The 16,546-nt window shown below is 36.9% G+C and overlaps 1 non-coding gene across 1 annotated transcript; it reads left to right on the top strand.

Moving 5' to 3' along the window:
- The first annotated feature begins 14,244 nt into the window (after positions 1 to 14,244).
- On the top strand, positions 14,245 to 14,352 carry LOC148574278 (small nucleolar RNA R71). The gene has a single exon (XR_015906108.1). It is a non-coding gene; the product is annotated as a small nucleolar RNA R71 (small nucleolar RNA).
- Positions 14,353 to 16,546: the final 2,194 nt, after the last annotated feature.

The following is a 16,546-nucleotide window of genomic DNA, read 5'->3' on the forward strand; positions in this document are numbered from 1 at the left end:
CAGAGGCCACGCATCAGAAATTACAGAATACGCCCCCAGCAAATTCTGAAGCCCTTTTTGGCCCAGATCCAAGTACAGACAGCATAGACCAGAGGTTATAAAGTGTGGGAATGCACCCATTCAAAGAGAGCTCGCCAATTTCTAGTTTCTATGATTTAGATTTAGTTTAGAGAGAGATTCTCTCTCTCTCTTAGGATTTAGGACTTCTTCTTGTTTTGGGAGTAACTCTGGATCCAGGTTTTAATGTTCTTTTATTTTAGTTTTACTTTTATTTATTTATTCCAACATTTGAATTGATTATTATAATTTTATTTATGAATTATTCCATGTTACAGACAGTTATTTGAATTAATGATAATTGAGGTATTCCAGTTTATTGATTGCTTTCTCTTCAATTTGTGTTACCATTGCTTTTCATCTAAGGACATTTTTATTCCAGCAATTTTACTTTTTCCCCTTTTGGTCTTGGTTAAGAAATCAGTAACTCAACATCATCAAACTCAACATAACTGATAATCACTATCTTGCTAATTGAACTGAACTTCAATAAACCCAACTTTTTCTTAGGAATTAAATAGGATTCGAAGGTCAAACTAATTAGTCCCTTGACTTTCCTTTGCTTTAGTAAAGGTTGACTAAGTGGAATTTAGATTCAACTTTCATTATTGTTGAGAGAGATAACTAAGTTGGACTTCCAATTTCTCTTACCTTGCCAGAAGTTTGCTTTACAGTATTTATTTAATTTAATTGCCATTTACTTTACTTGTCAATTAAATTACTTGCTTCTCACCTTCTAAACCCCGATTACAACCTTTATAACCAATAATAAGAACATACTTCCTCGCAGTTCCTTGAGAAGACGACCCGAGGTTTGAATACTCGGTTAACAATTTCTAAAGGGGTTTGTTACTTGTGACACCCAAAACGTTTGTACGAAGGGATTTTTGTCGGTTTAGAGACTATATCTACAACGCGACTGCTTTTATGACATTCTTTACTGGCAAAAATCCTAACGTCAGCGTCATATGTGTTCTGCTTAAGGCGCGCGGTCGCGTCAGTCATGCGGCCGCGTCGCTGCTTCTTCGCTCTTGGCACGCGATCGCGTTGCCCATGCGATCGCGTGGATGCCAGTTTCTTCAGAAACTCCGTTTTGTGCTTTCCTTCCATTTTTGTATATTTTCTTTCCATCCTTTAAGTCATTCCTGCCTTAGAAGATCTGAAACTACTCAACACACTAATCACGGCATCGAATGGAATTAAAGGTGATTAAAATAATTAATTTAAAAGCATAGGAAACATGTTTTTCACATACATCATATAATAAGGAAGGGAAAGTAAAACCATGCAATTAATATGAATAAGTGGGTGAAGGATTGAATAAATCACTCAAACTAAGCACAAAATACATCATAAAATATGGGTTTATCAATGTGCACTGAGCATTAAAGCCTTGTTTAAATGCCTAGATGAATTGTGAGTGTGATTCATATGTTGTAGCTACAATATGCATTAAACTTTATCCTTTTATGGCATCTTGAATTGTGCACTCTTACTTTAGTGAATTGAATTGAAATTACTTGTTCATCATGATTTCCATATCAACTCCTTCACATGTCCGGTACTTGTTTCTTTTTAATGCTTTGCATTTATTTGAGTGACTTAACTTGATTCCTATCGAGCTAATCACTTTTTGCAACAAGTACCTTGATTATGTCACTATTGCATCATGTGTCATGATGAACACGTAGTTTTTTTCATCCTTGAATTGGTTATTGTTGATTGTTCCATTATTTTATTTACCATGCACTTTCACTTACACAACTTCAATATCTAATAATTCTTACATTCAATTCACTCTTGTGAAGTTGTCTAAGTTTGCATGTGCTTAATTGATGCTTACTCATTGATTGCATCCTAGGCCATTTAATTGAGGAACTCATTCTTACTTTTTGATGGTGTGAATGACGTTTTAACCGGCTGTTGTGTGTATTCTAACCGCGCGCATAATTGGAATACACACATGGCTCAACTTTTCATCATACCACACAATTATGCAAAATTCCTCAATTAGATGCTTATTTACTCTCTCCTTTACCTTTTTGTGCTACTTGCCCTATGATTCTTAACTATACTTTATCCATTCTTTTTGAGGATGAGACATAAAGGTGAGGAGCCGGTAGAGGAGGAGGACACCGACGATGGAGATGTCGAGAATGCATTGAACTTGGTGATTTCCACACAACCCAAGCCCCTGCATCCACCAACCGAAAGTGGAGCTCTTGAGAGACAACCCCCGGATTGTGTTTGTGCACGGAGGACCGTGCAACCTTTAAGTGTGAGGGAGGATTCGTCATTTCGGGGTGTAAACTTTCTTTTCCGAACACTTCGCACTTTATTTTTGTTTCTTTTTATTATGTTTCTTGTAGATATTTAGAATACTTTTGATTGTTGCATTACATTTTTCTTCTAGTATATATGTCTTAGCTTATGCATAGTTTATTTCTAGTTATTGCATGTTGCATTTTTGCATCTTTTCCTTAGTATATATTTTATAGATAGAAGTTGTGATTGGATGATGTGAATAGCATAGTGCCTAGTTCAATTTTGTCCTAATTGTTCATGTTAATTTTTGGTTGTTAAAAATTAGGAATAAAACTAAGAAAGATTTTGAAATTGCATCCATCACAACATACATACAAACATATATATAGTAAATAAGTTTTGGTAAAACAACAAAGAATTTTCAAAAAATCTCTTTTAGGGCATTCCATTGATTAGATTTGAAAATTATTTTTGAACTTGCTTGAAGTAACTTTTTATTGAACATAGAAAAAGAGCTTGAACAAATACCAAGTGAGATTTGAGCTTAAATTATGTGGTTGTATATTTTTAATCACAAATTTTGTTCTTGTGTGTTATAAACTCCTTTTATGATTGTGATCTTAGATTTGCTTTAGTCTATATGTCCTATATTTGATGTTTTGAATTGCATTTAGTATGATTGAGGCCATCTTTGTATAGCTCACTAACCCATATGACCAACCCTTGCATCTATCTTTGTAAACCACTTTTTGAGCCTTTAATTCCCCTTTATTCTCATTATAAGCACATCATTCACCCTAAGTGAAAAACCATTATATCCATTGATTGTATCTTTGATTAGCTTGGGTTTGAGTGTGTGTGTTAATCAAGTGTGGGGGGAATTTGTGAGAAATATTGGTAGTTAGTTTGGGTTTTCATTAAGAAAATTTGGAAAAAATGGGTAATCACTCATGCATCTATTGCTTAAAACATATGCATCTCTTTTTGTTGGTAAAAGAAAAAAAAGAAAAAGAAAAGAAAAAAACTAATAATGAAAATAAGAGATGCATATGTGGTTGAATTAAAAAGAAAATGCATGAGTGAATGTGAGAAAGGGATAAATGGATAGCTAGAATTGTTTTGTTATGTATATAGGATGATATATAGGATTAGGTGGGATGCTTGAGCTAATCAAAGATCCAATCTATTAGCCCATTTAACCATATTAATCCTATCCCTACCTAAGCCCCATTACAACCCTCAAAAGCCCTTATGATATTTGCATTCATTCATCAATTATTAGTTGATTGTTAGACGACTAGCAATTCTTTGAGAAACATGATTAAAGGAAGATTGAGTGATTAAACCCTACACACTGAGCGATTAGAGTGTAAACACATCCGGTGAGGGTTTTAATTGCTCAATTCTATGTTTCCATTGCTTATCTTATGTCTTCTTGCAAGTTGTTGGAATGAATTTTAGAAATTTCAAATCAAATCTTTGGACATTGATCGCATTGTTATCTTTGCTTTGTCTTGGCCCTAAGTTTTTACTTTGGATTGATTGAGGTTCTTTTGTTTGTTTTTACCAAAACTCAATAGGAATCATATTGTAGACATATATAGATAACATTTGGTATAGTTACATACATGTAGTTAGTTGCATTAATTAAATAATTACCCCTTCATTTGTCTCCTTTGGTTGTGTTTAGCATGAGGACATGCTCGGTTTAAGTGTGGGGGAATTGATGAGTTCATATTTTACGATATATTTTGGTGTGATTTGAGTGGATTTCATCACATAAACCACATTTATTCATCTAATTAGCATGCTTTTAGGATTTCTTCCTAAATTGTGCTTGAAAGTGAAAACATGTTCTTTTGTGCTTAATTTAGTCAATTTTAACTCACTTTAATCCAATTTGGTGCCTTGATGTATTTGTTAAGTGATTTCAGGTTTCCAAGGCAAGCATGGGTTGAAGAAGTGAGGAAAAGAGTATGCAAAAGGGAAGAAACCATGAAGAAATGAAGATTGGAAGTTTCAGCACCCGTGCGTACGCACAAGAAGGATTTGCGAGCGACGCGTACGCGTGGATGGATTTTTGCATAGTCACGCGTACGCGTGACCCGAATTGCGTCAGTGCATTAATTGCAAATCGCTAGGTGATGGGTGGAAAATTAGATTCCACACCAAAACTCACCGGCAAGTGTACCGGGTCGCATCAAGTAGTAAAACTCACTTAGAGTGAGGTCGATCCCACAGGGATTGATGAATCATGCAACTTTAGTGGGTGATTAGTTTAGTCAAGCTAACATTGGTGAATTGGATGAAAATTTGATAACAGAATGTAAATGACAAGCAATTTAAATTGCAGAAAGTAAATGTGACAGAAACTTAAAGAGCAAGAAATGTAAATTGACAGACTCTTAAATGGCAAGAAAGGTAAATTGCGTAAAATGTAAAGGGGGCTGGGTGCTGAAAATTAAAGAAAGCAATAGATCAATCAATCGGAACAATTGCAGAAAATATAAATGTGCAGGAAAGTAAATCAAGCTCAATATGAATGTGAAATTGCAGAAGAAGAGAATTTCTCAGAATTGCAGGAAAAGTAAATTTGGATCTCAACAATTTCAAATGTAAAGTTGCATAAAGTGAAATTGCAGAGAAGAAAATTGGAGCTGAGAATTGTAGAAAATGAAATTTGTATAAACTGAATTCAAGACTTGGAATGTAACAGTGCAGAAAAATTAAAGTGTTTCGAAGAGAATTCTCTATTCTACCCTACTTCTATTGCTCTCTAGCAGAGCCAGCCTTCCTAATGAAATGAAATTGATGCCTTTATATAGGCTTTACAAAATGAAAATGAAATTAAAAATAAATTACAATTAAATAAAATTCCTATTCTAACTATCTCTTGTGCCTTTGAGTGATGTTAATGGGCTCTGCTTGCTTTGGATTTGAAGAAGAGTGGATCCGGATGGCTTGGTTGCATGGGTCAGGATGTGTTGGAGTAAAGCTTGGGTCAGGAGGCATTTGTTTAAAAATGGGTTGGGGCATGCTTCCAGTGGAGCACTCAGTTAGGATTGTGAACGTAGCGCTCCACATGCCTTGTGTGTGTGCCTTCCTTGTGTGCTTGCAATTTGGCTTGTAGCGTTACATTAGTGAACGTAGCGTTCACTTACCCAACGCTGCCTCTTGGTCCTTTGGTTAAGCGCTACGTTGGTTTGGTTGAGTGCTCCTTAGTGTATGGCCAGCACAAGCTTCCTCCCCAAGCTTGGAATTACAAAAAAGTTAAAAGAAATAATGTAGCGCTACACATGATGCCTTGGTTCCCCTCTTCAATCCTTGGTTGCTCCATTTTGTGAGCACTATGCTTGATTTTTGTGCCTTAAAGATGCCTTTCACTTGTACTTCAATTTCATGCCAAATATGGATTGCTATATATCGTTGGAAAGCTCTGAATGTCATCTTTCCAACGCAACTGAAAGCGCATCAATCGGAAATCTGTAGCTCAAGTTATGGTCCTTTGAAGAAGGCATGGTCATGCTGTTTAGAGGCCCTGGCGCTCAAAGCGTAGCGCTCACTAAGAAAACGTAGCGCTCATAGAAGGAGCGTTGCGTTCACTAACAAAACGTAGCGCTATGGGCGCTGTTTGGAGGCCAAACTTAGCGCCAGCTTCTGAGGTCCAAACTTGATATTCACCCCATACTATTATATATCATTGGAAAGCTCTGGATGTCTACTTTCCAATGCAATTGAGAGCGCATCATTCAAAGCTCTACAGCTCAAGTTATCCCTCTTGGAAGGTGAAGAGGTCAGCTGGCCTTACTGCAGGTTGATACCATGTTCATCTATGCACTTTCGGGGCAAGTTTTCTCCCTCAGATTTAGTATCCACTATGCAGTGCCATATATGCTTAGAAAGCTTTGGATGTCTACTTTCCAATGCCACTAAAATCACCTCATTTGCAGTTTTGTAGCTCAAGTTATTCTTATTGGAATGTGAAGAGGTCAGGGTTGCAAATCCTCTTTGCTTAACTCAGAAGCCTCTTTGAGTTTGTTCCCAACTCTCTTGCCACCATGGGAGTATGATTCTTCTTTTTGGTGCTTTTATTGCTTCTTCTTCTATTATTTCCTACAAAATTTATAAAATCAAAAGATAAAAAAATATACCATTTAGACACAAAAGCATTCAATATTCAAGCATTAATTATCAATTTCTTGTATGAGAAAGCATAGAAAAACATGACATGATGACATGTCATCACTACACCAAACTTAAACCTTGCTTGTCCCCAAGCAAGAAAAGAACCATGCAATAGAGATTGACAATCCAAGGTATGAAGAATAGCAACTCAATGTTCATGGTTGGCTAGTTTTCTATGCATGCCACAATCACAAAAGAAATGTAAATGATTGATGCTTCTATCTAGCTCAATTTATGAAATCTTTTCCTTATATTTCTTCCTTGAAACAAGCTTTTGATCTTCTTATTACCTTCTCCTTTTGGGTGTTTTACCCCATGAGTTGATAACAAAGCTACGATTCGAAATGCTTTGTTTTCAAGTATTACCACTTGACACATAAGCACCACAAGCATTTAATTAGAGGACTTCTTTGAGCTCGTTTGTTTCTTTTCTTAACTCTCTAATCATTGATGCTCAGAGCCTTGAGCTTTGAGGGAGTGCATTTTCACTTGAGCCTAACCTTGACTCTAAGTGTTTTGTTTTCAAGCTTTTTGCTTGATACATAAACACCACAAGTACTTAACAACTTAACTGTCATTGGTACTTAGAGCCTTCAGCTTTCTCATTCTTTCCCTTTTTCTTTCTTGCCTTAATTTGCAATTGCTTCATCTAGGTTTTCATAAATTCCAAAGATTTCACAAAATGTCCTAGATGAAAACTTCAATTAAATAAAATCTAATGCAATTGAGAAATAGTTAATCATACTAGCCTTCCAATACTTGTATGCACATGCTAAATTCTTCTTTAATAACCTTGTTTGTTTAAGATCATGATACTTTACTGCTTTGAACTTTACAAAACTCAAGTTGGTAGTTATAGTGGCACAACAACATGTTGCAAATCAAAATTCAGGCTATGCTTATTCATACCACACATGCATACGGAGAAGATAAAGACAATCATGCAATTTAAAGTGCTGGAAACAAATGAGAGGAAAAGGAACTTTACAACCTTGTAATTCAACTTCTCTACTGTTATCCTTTTCTTTCTATTCTTCCCTTTCCCTTACCAAACTCAGAATGCTTGCTCATCCTCAAGCAACAATTAGAACAATGGCTATGGGGCTAAGATGGATCATGGATGTCTTACTGGTATGCGAAATTATTACTCTGAGGTTGTAAAATTTGTTGTTCGTTCTCTCCCTGGAAATGGCGCCAACAACTGGTGCACAATACCATGGTCCAAACATAACTTCACAACTTCGCACAACTAACCAGCAAGTGCACTCGGTCGTCCAAGTAATAAAACCTTACGTGAGTAAGGGTCAATCCCACGGAGATTGTTGGTATGAAGCAAGCTATGGTCATCTTGTAAATCTCAGTCAGGCAGATAATAATTGATTATGGAGTTTTCGAAAATAAATAATAAATAATAAATAAACATAAAATAAAGATAGAAATACTTATGTAAATCATTGGTGAGAATTTCAGATAAGCATATAGAGATGCTTTCGTTCCTCTGAACCTCTACTTTCCTGCTGTCTTCATCCAATCAATCCTACTCCTTTCCATGGCAAGCTGTATGTAGGGCATCACCGTTGTCAATGGCTACTTCCCATCCTCTCTTGTGAAAATGGTCCAATGCGCTGTCACTGCATGGCTAATCATCTGGAGGTTCTCGATCATACTAGAATAGGATGTAATATCCTTTTGCGTCTGTCACTACGCCTAGCACTCGCGAGTTTGAAGCTCGTCACAGTCATCCCTTCCCAGATCCTACTCGGAATACCATAGACAAGGTTTAGAATTTCTGGATCTCAGGAATGGCCATCCATGGGTTCTAACTTATACCACGAAGACACTTAATAACTCGGACTCGGTCCCCTGTATTAGATATCCAAGAGATATCCATTCAATCGAAGGTAGAACGGAAGTGGTTGTCAGGCACGCATTCATAGGGAATGATGATGATTGTCATGTTCATCACATTCATGTTGAAGTGCGAATGAATATCTTAGAAGTGGAATAAGTTGAATTGAATAGAAAAACAGTAGTACTTTGCATTAATTCATGAGGAACAGCAGAGCTCCACACCTCAATCTATGGTGTGTAAAAACTCTACCATTGAAAACACATAAGTGATGAAGGTTCAGGCATGGACGAATGGCCAGCCTCCCAAAACGTGATCTCTAGATCAAAAGGTAATCAAAAGATGTAAATACAATAGTAAAAAGTCCTATTTATACTAAACTAGCTATTAGGGTTTACAGAAGTAAGTAATTGATGCATAAATCCACTTCCGGCGCCCACTTGGTGTGTGCTTGGGCTGAGCTTGAAGTTTACACGTATAAAGGCTTCTTCTGGAGTTGAACGCCAAGTTGTAACGTGTTTTTGGCGTTCAACTCTGGTTCGTGACGTGTTTCTGGCGTTTAACTCCAGACTGCAGCGTAGAACTAGCGTTCAACGCCCTTTTGCGTCGTCTAAACTCAGCCAAAGTATGGACTATTATATATTGCTGGAAAGCGCTGGATGTCTACATTCCAATGCAATTGGAAGCGCGCCATTTTAAGTTTTGTAGATCCAGAAAATCCACTTTGAGTGCAGGGAGGTCAGAATCCAACAGCATCAGCAGTCCTTCTTCAACCACTGAATCTGATTTTTGCTCAAGTCCCTCAATTTCAGCCAGAAAATACCTGAAATCATAGAAAAACACACAAACTCATAGTAAAGTCCAAAAATGTGAATTTAACATAAAAACTAATAAAAACATCCCTAAAAGTAACTAGATCCTACTAAAAACATACTAAAAACAATGCCAAAAAGCGTATAAATTATTCGCTCATCACAACACCAAACTTAAATTGTTGCTTGTCCCCAAGCAACTGAAAATCAAATAGGATAAAAAGAAGAGAATATACTATAAATTCCAAACTATCAATGAAACATAGCTCCAATCAGATGAGCGGGACTTGTAGCTTTTGCCTCTTGAATAGTTTTGGCATCTCACTTTATCCATTGAAGTTCAGAATGATTGGCATCTATAGGAACTCAGAGTTCAGATAGTGTTATTGATTCTCCTAGTTTAGTATGTTGATTCTTGAACACAACTACTTTATGAGTCTTGGCCGTGACCCTAAGCACTTTGTTTTCCAGTATTACCACCGGATACATAAATGCCACAGACACATAATTGGGTGAACCTTTTCAGATTGTGACCCAGCTTTGCTAAAGTTCCCAATTAGAGGTGTCCAGGGTTCTTAAGCACACTCTTCTTTTGCTTTGGTCCTTGACTTTAACTGCTCAGTCTCAAGTTTTCACTTGACACCTTCACGCCACAAGCACATGGTTAGGGACAGCTTGGTTTAGCCACTTAGGCCAGGATTTTATTCCTTTAGGCCCTCCTATCCACTGATGCTCAAAGCCTTGAGATCCTTTTTATTTACCCTTGCCTTTTGGTTTTAAGGGTTATTGGCTTTTTGCTCTTGCCTTTTGGTTTTAAGAGCTTTTGGCTTTTTCTGCTTGCTTTTTCTTTTTCTTTCTATTTTTTTTGCCTATTTTTTTTTTCTGCAAGCTTTTGTATTCATTGCTTTTTCTTGCTTCAAGAATCAATTTTATGATTTTTCAGATTATCAAATAACATGTCTCCTTGTCATCATTCTTTCAAGAGCCAACATATTTAACATTCTTAAACAACAACTTCAAAAGACATATGCACTGTTCAAGCATTCATTAAGAAAACAAAAAGTATTGTCACCACATCAATATAATTAAACTAAGTTCAAGGATAAATTCGAAACTCATGTACTTCTTGTTCTTTTGTAATTAAAACATTTTTCATTTAAGAGAGGTGATGGATTCATATTCAATACTTTAAGGCATAGACACTTGAATACTAATGATCATGTAATAAGACACAAAAATAGATAAGCACTCAACATAAGAAAACGAAAAACAGAGAAAGTGAGAACAAGGAATGAATCCACCTTAGTGATGGTGGCATTTTCTTCTTGAGGAACCAATGATGTCCTTGAGCTCTTCTATGTCTCTTCCTTGTCTTTGTTGCTCCTCCCTCATTGCTCTTTGATCTTCTCTTATTTCATGGAGGATGATGGAGTGCTCTTGATGTTTCACCCTTAATTGTCCCATGTTGGAACTTAATTCTCCTAGGGAGGTGTTAATTTGCTCCCAAAAATTCTGTGGAGGAAAGTGCATCCCTTGAGGTATCTCAGGGATTTCTTGATGATGAGCTTCCTCACGTGTTTCTTGAGCTCCATGAGTGGGCTCTCTTGTTTGCTCCATCCTTTTCTTAGTGATGGGCTTTTCTTCCTCAATGGGAATGTCTCCTTCTATGAAAGCTCCAGCTGAATAACATAGATGGCAAATAAGATGAGGAAAAGCTAGCCTTGCCAAGGGAGAGGGCTTTTCGGCTATTTTGTAGAGTTCAAGGGAGATGACTTCATGAACTTCTACTTCCTCTCCAATCATGATACTGTGGATCATGATGGCCCGGTCTATGGTAACTTCAGACCGGTTGCAAGTGGGAATGATTGAGCATTGGATGAACTCCAACCATCCTCTAGCCACAGGCTTAAGGTCCAGTCTTCTAAGTTGAACCGGTTTGCCTTTTGAGTCAATCTTCTATTGAGCTCCTTCCACACATATGTCCATGAGGACTTGGTCCAACCTTTGATCAAAGTTGACCCTTCTAGTGTAGGGGCGTGCATCTCCTTGCATCATAGGCAAGTTAAACGCCAACCTCACATTCTCCGGACTAAAATCTAAGTATTTCCCCCGAACCATAGTGAGATAACTCTTTGGGTTCGGGTTCTTACTTTGATCATGGTTCTTGGTGATCCATGCATTGGCATAGAACTCTTGAACCATTAGAATTCCGACTTGTTGGATGGGGTTTGTTAGAACTTCCCAACCTCTTCTTTGGATTTCATGTCGGATTTCCGGATACTCATTTCTTTTGAGCTTGAAAGGGACCTCCGGGATCACCTTCTTCTTGGCTACAACATCATAGAAGTGGTCCTGATGGGCTTTGGAGATGAATCTTTCCATCTCCCATGACTCAGAGGTGGAAGCTTTTGTCTTCCCTTTCCCTTTTCTAGAGGATTCTCCGGTCTTAGATGCCATGGTAATGGAAAAACAAAAAAGCTTTATGCTTTTACCACACCAAACTTAGAATATTGCTCGCCCTCGAGCAAGAAAAGAAAGAATAGATGAAGAAGAAGAAGAAATGGAGGAGAGGGAGAGAGAGATGTGTTTCGGCCAAGAAGGGGAAGAGAGGGTTGTGTTGTGTGAAACTGAAGAAGAATGGAGGGCTTTATATAGGGAAGGGAGGGGATTAGGTTCGGTCATTTAGGGAGGGTTTGGGTGGGAAAGTGATTTTAAATTTTGAAGGTAGGTGGGGTGTATGAAGTAGGTTTATGGGGAAGAGTGGGTGGATGTGAGTGGTGAAGGGGTAGTAGGGAAGAGAGCTTGATGTGATTGGTGAAGGGTTTTGGGGAAAGGTGTTTATTGGGAAGTGATGATGAATGAGAAGAGGGAAGAGTGTGAGTGGAGGTAGGTGGGGATCCTGTGGGGTCCACAGATGCTGAGATGATCCTGTGGGGTCCACAGATTTTGAGGTGTCAAGGAATTGCATCCCTGCACCAATTAGGCATGTAAAATGCCTTTGCATGCAATTCTGGCGTTTAAACGCCGAATTGATGCTTGTTCTGGGCGTTCAGCGCCCAAATGCAGCATGTTTCTAACGTTGAACGCCAGTTCTATGCTTGTTTCTGGCGTTCAGCGCCAGCTTTCCTCAGTGTGCATTTCTGGCGTCATAACGCCAGGATGCTGCTTGTTTTGGGCGTTCTATCTGGCGTTGAACGCCAGCCAGATGCTCTTTACTGGCGTTTAAACGCCAGTAAGTCCTTCCTCCAGGGTGTGATTTTTCTTCTGCTGTTTTTGATTCTGTTTTTAATTTTTTGATTTATTTTGTGACTCCACATGATCATGAACCTAATAAAACATGAAAGAACAATAAAATAAAAATAAAATTAGATAAATAGAAATTGGGTTGCCTCCCAACAAGCGCTTTTTTAATGTCAATAGCTTGACAGTGGGCTCTCATGGAGCCTCACAGATGTTCAGAGCATTGTTGAGACTTCCCAACACCAAACTTAGAGTTTGGATGTGGGAGTTCAACACCAAACTTAGATTATGGTTGTGGCCTCCCAACACCAAACTTAGAGTTTGATTGTGGGGGCTCTGTATGACTCTGTTTTGAGAGAAGCTTACTGTGCCTCTTTTCCATGTTTACAAGGGAGTCCTCATTCAATTGAAGGACTAGTTCACCTCTGTCAACATCAATCACAGCTCTTGCTGTGGCTAGGAAGGGTCAGTATCTAGGATTATAAAATCAGCAGGGATGTAAAGGCCTTCAACCTTTACTAACATGTCCTCTACTTGTCCATAAGCTTGTTTTCTGGAATTGTCTGCCATCTCTAATGAGATTTTAGCAGCTTGTACCTCAAAGATTCCCAGTTTCTCCATTACAGAGATTGGCATGAGGTTTATCCCTGACCCAAGGTCACATAGAGCCTTCTCAAAGGTCATAGTGCCTATGGTACAATGTATTAGGAACTTTCCAGGATCCTGTTTCTTCTGAGGCAATCTCAGTTGATCCAATGCATTTAGTTCATTGGTGAACAGGGGAGGTTCATCTCCCCAAGTCTCATTACCAAATAATTTGGCATTCAGCTTCATGATTGCACCAAGGTACTTGGCAACTTGCTCTTCAGTGACATCCTCATTCTCTTCAGAAGAAGAATACTCATCAGAGCTCATGAAGGGCGTAAGGAGATTCAATGGAATCTCTATGGTCTCTAGATGAGTCTCAGATTCCTTTGGTTCCTCAGAGGGAAACTCCTTATGGATCACTGGACGTCCCAGGAGGTCTTCCTCCTTGGGATTCACGTCCTTCTCCTCTCTTGTGGGTTCGGCCATGATGGTCAATTCAATGGCCTTGCACTTTCCTTTTGGATATTCTTCTGTATTGCTTAGGAGAGTACTAGGAGGGATTTCAGTGATCCTTTTACTCAGGTGGCCCAATTGTGCTTCCAAATTTCTAATGGAGGACCTTATTTCATTCATGAAACTCACAGTGGCCTTAGATAGATCAGAGACTAAGTTTGCTAAATTAGAGGTATTTTGTTCAGAGTTCTCTGTCTGTTGCTGAGTGGATGATGGAAAAGGTTTACTATTGTTAAACCTGTTTCTTCCACCATTATTAAAGCCTTGTTGAGGCTTTTATTGATCCTTCCATGAGAAATTTGGGTGATTTCTCCATGAGGAGTTATAGGTGTTTCCATAAGGTTCACCCAGATAATTTACCTCTGCTATTGCAGGGTTCTCAGGATCATAAGCCTCTTCTTTAGAAGATGCCTCTTGAGTACTGTTGGATGCAACTTGCATTCCATTCAGACTCTGAGAAATCATATTAACCTGTTGAGTCAATATTTTATTCTGAGCCAATATGGCATTCAGAGTATTAATTTCAAGAACTCCCTTCTTCTGAGGCGTCCCATTACTCACAGGATTCCTCTCAGAAGTGTACATGAACTGGTTATTAGCAACCATGTCAATGAGTTCTTGAGCTTCTGCAGGCATTTTCTTTAGGTGAATGGATCCACCTGCAGAAGTATCCAATGACATCTTTGATAGCTCAGATAAACCATCATAGAATATATCCAGGATGGTCCATTCTGAAAGCATGTCAGAAGGACACTTTTTGGTCAGTTGCTTGTATCTCTCTCAAGCTTCATAGAGGGATTCACCTTCTTTCTGTCTGAAGGTTTGAACATCCACTCTAAGCTTACTCAGCTTTTGGGGAGGAAAGAACTTGGCTAAGAAAGCCGTGACCAGCTTATCCCAAGAGTTCAGGCTATCCTTGGGTTGAGAGTCCAACCAGATTCTAGCTCTGTCTCTTATAGCAAAAGGGAAAAGCATGAGCCTGTAGACTTTAGGATCTACTCCATTAGTCTTAACAGTATCACAGATCTGCAAAAATTCAGTTAAGAACTGAAAAGGATCTTCAGATGGAAGTCCATGAAACTTGCAGTTTTGTTGCATCAGAGAAACTAATTGAGGTTTCAGCTCAAATTGTTTGCTCCAATGGTAGGGATAGAGATGCTTCTTCCATGTAAATTGAAATTTGGTGCAGTAAAGTCACCAAGCATTCTCCTTGCATTATTATTATTTTTGGCTGCCATCTCCTCTTCCTTTTTGAAAATTCCTGTAAGGTTGTCTCTGGATTGTTGTATTTTAGCTTCTCTTAGTTTTCTTTTTAGAGTCCTTTCAGGTTCAGGGTCTGCTTCAACAAGAATGTTCTTGTCTTTGCTCCTGCTCATATGAAAAAGAAGGGAACAGAAAATAATAATAGGGATCCTCTTTGCCTCAGTAGAGAGAGGTTCCTTTGTGTGAGTAGAAGAAGAAAAGAATGTAATGTAAAGAAGGGAAGAGGGAAAACTCGAACACAGAGAGGGAGGTGGTGTTCAAATTTTTGGATGGAAGAGAAGTGTTAGTAAATAAATAAATAAATAGAAGAAGATGAGAGAGAGAAGTTTTCGAAAATAATTTTTGAAAAAGAGTTAATGATTTTCAAAAATTAAGATAAAATTAAAATTAAATTTAAAAATTGAAACAATTAATTAATTAAAAAGAATTTTTTTTTTGAAAAAGAGGGAGGTATTTTCGAAAATTAGAGAGGGGTAGTTAGTTAGGTAGTTTTGAAAAAGATATGATTGAAACAAAAAGATAAGATTGATTGAAAAAGTTTTGAAATTTGTTTTTAAAAAAGATATGATTGAAATTTTAAAAAGATATGATTGAAACAAAAAGATAAGAAGTTAGAGAAGATATTTTAAAATTAAATTTTTGGAAAAAGGAAATATGATTAAAAAAGATATGATTAAAATCAGTTTTGAAAAAGATTTGATTTTAAAAATCAAAATTAATGACTTGACTCACAAGTAATCACAAGATATGATTCTAGAACTTAAAGTTTGAATCTTTCTTAACAAGCAAGTAACAAGCTTAAAATTTTTGAATCAAAACATTAATTTTTGATGATATTTTCGAAAATTATGAGATAAACTTAAGAAAAAGATTTTTGAAAAATATTTTTAAAATTTTCGAAAATAAATAAGAAAAATGAAAAAGATTTGATTTTTGAAAAAGATTTTGAAAAAGATAGGATTTTTAAATTGAAAATTTGATTTGACTCATAAGAAACAATTAGATTTTAAAAATTTTTGAAAAATTCAATCCAAATTTTTGAAATTTATGAGTGAAATAAGGGAAAGATATTTTTTTGATTTTTGAATTTTTAATGATGAAAGAGAAAAACATGAAAAAGACTCATAACATAAAAATTATGAATCAAAACACACAATGCATGCAAGAACACTATGAATGTCAAGATGAACACCAAGAACACTTTGAATGTCAAGATGAACATCAAGACTTATTTTTGAAAAATTTTCAAGAAAAGAAAACATGCAAGACACCAAACTTAGAAATTTTTTATGCATAGACACTATGAATGCAAGAATGCATATGAAAAACAAGAAAAGACACAAAACAAGAAAATATGAAGATCAAACAAGAAGACTGGCCAAGAACAACTTGAAGATCATGGAGAACACTATGAATGCATGAATTTTCAAAAAATGCATAAAAATTTTAGAAAAAAAAAAGTGCAATTGACACCAAACTTAAAAATTGACTCAAGACTCAAACAAACAACATAAAATATTTTTGATTTTATGATTTTATGATTTTTTTTTTGGTATTTTTCGAAAATTATTTGAAAAAGAAAAATAAGAATTTCAAAATTTTTAATATGAATTCCAGGAATCTTGTACTCTTAGTCTAAAGCTCCAATCTGAGGGTTAGACATGGCTTAATAGCCAGCCAAGCTTTAGAAGATACAAATCAGACATTCAATAGCTAAGTCATCAAATTAACTTGCCTCTATGCTGATGGTTTGGAAGCCTCAGTCCAAAAGAAT

The sequence above is a fragment of the Arachis ipaensis genome, chromosome B2, assembly GCF_059453495.1.
Source record: "Arachis ipaensis isolate K30076 ecotype BB chromosome B2, ASM5945349v1, whole genome shotgun sequence".
Lineage (NCBI taxonomy): Eukaryota > Viridiplantae > Streptophyta > Magnoliopsida > Fabales > Fabaceae > Arachis > Arachis ipaensis.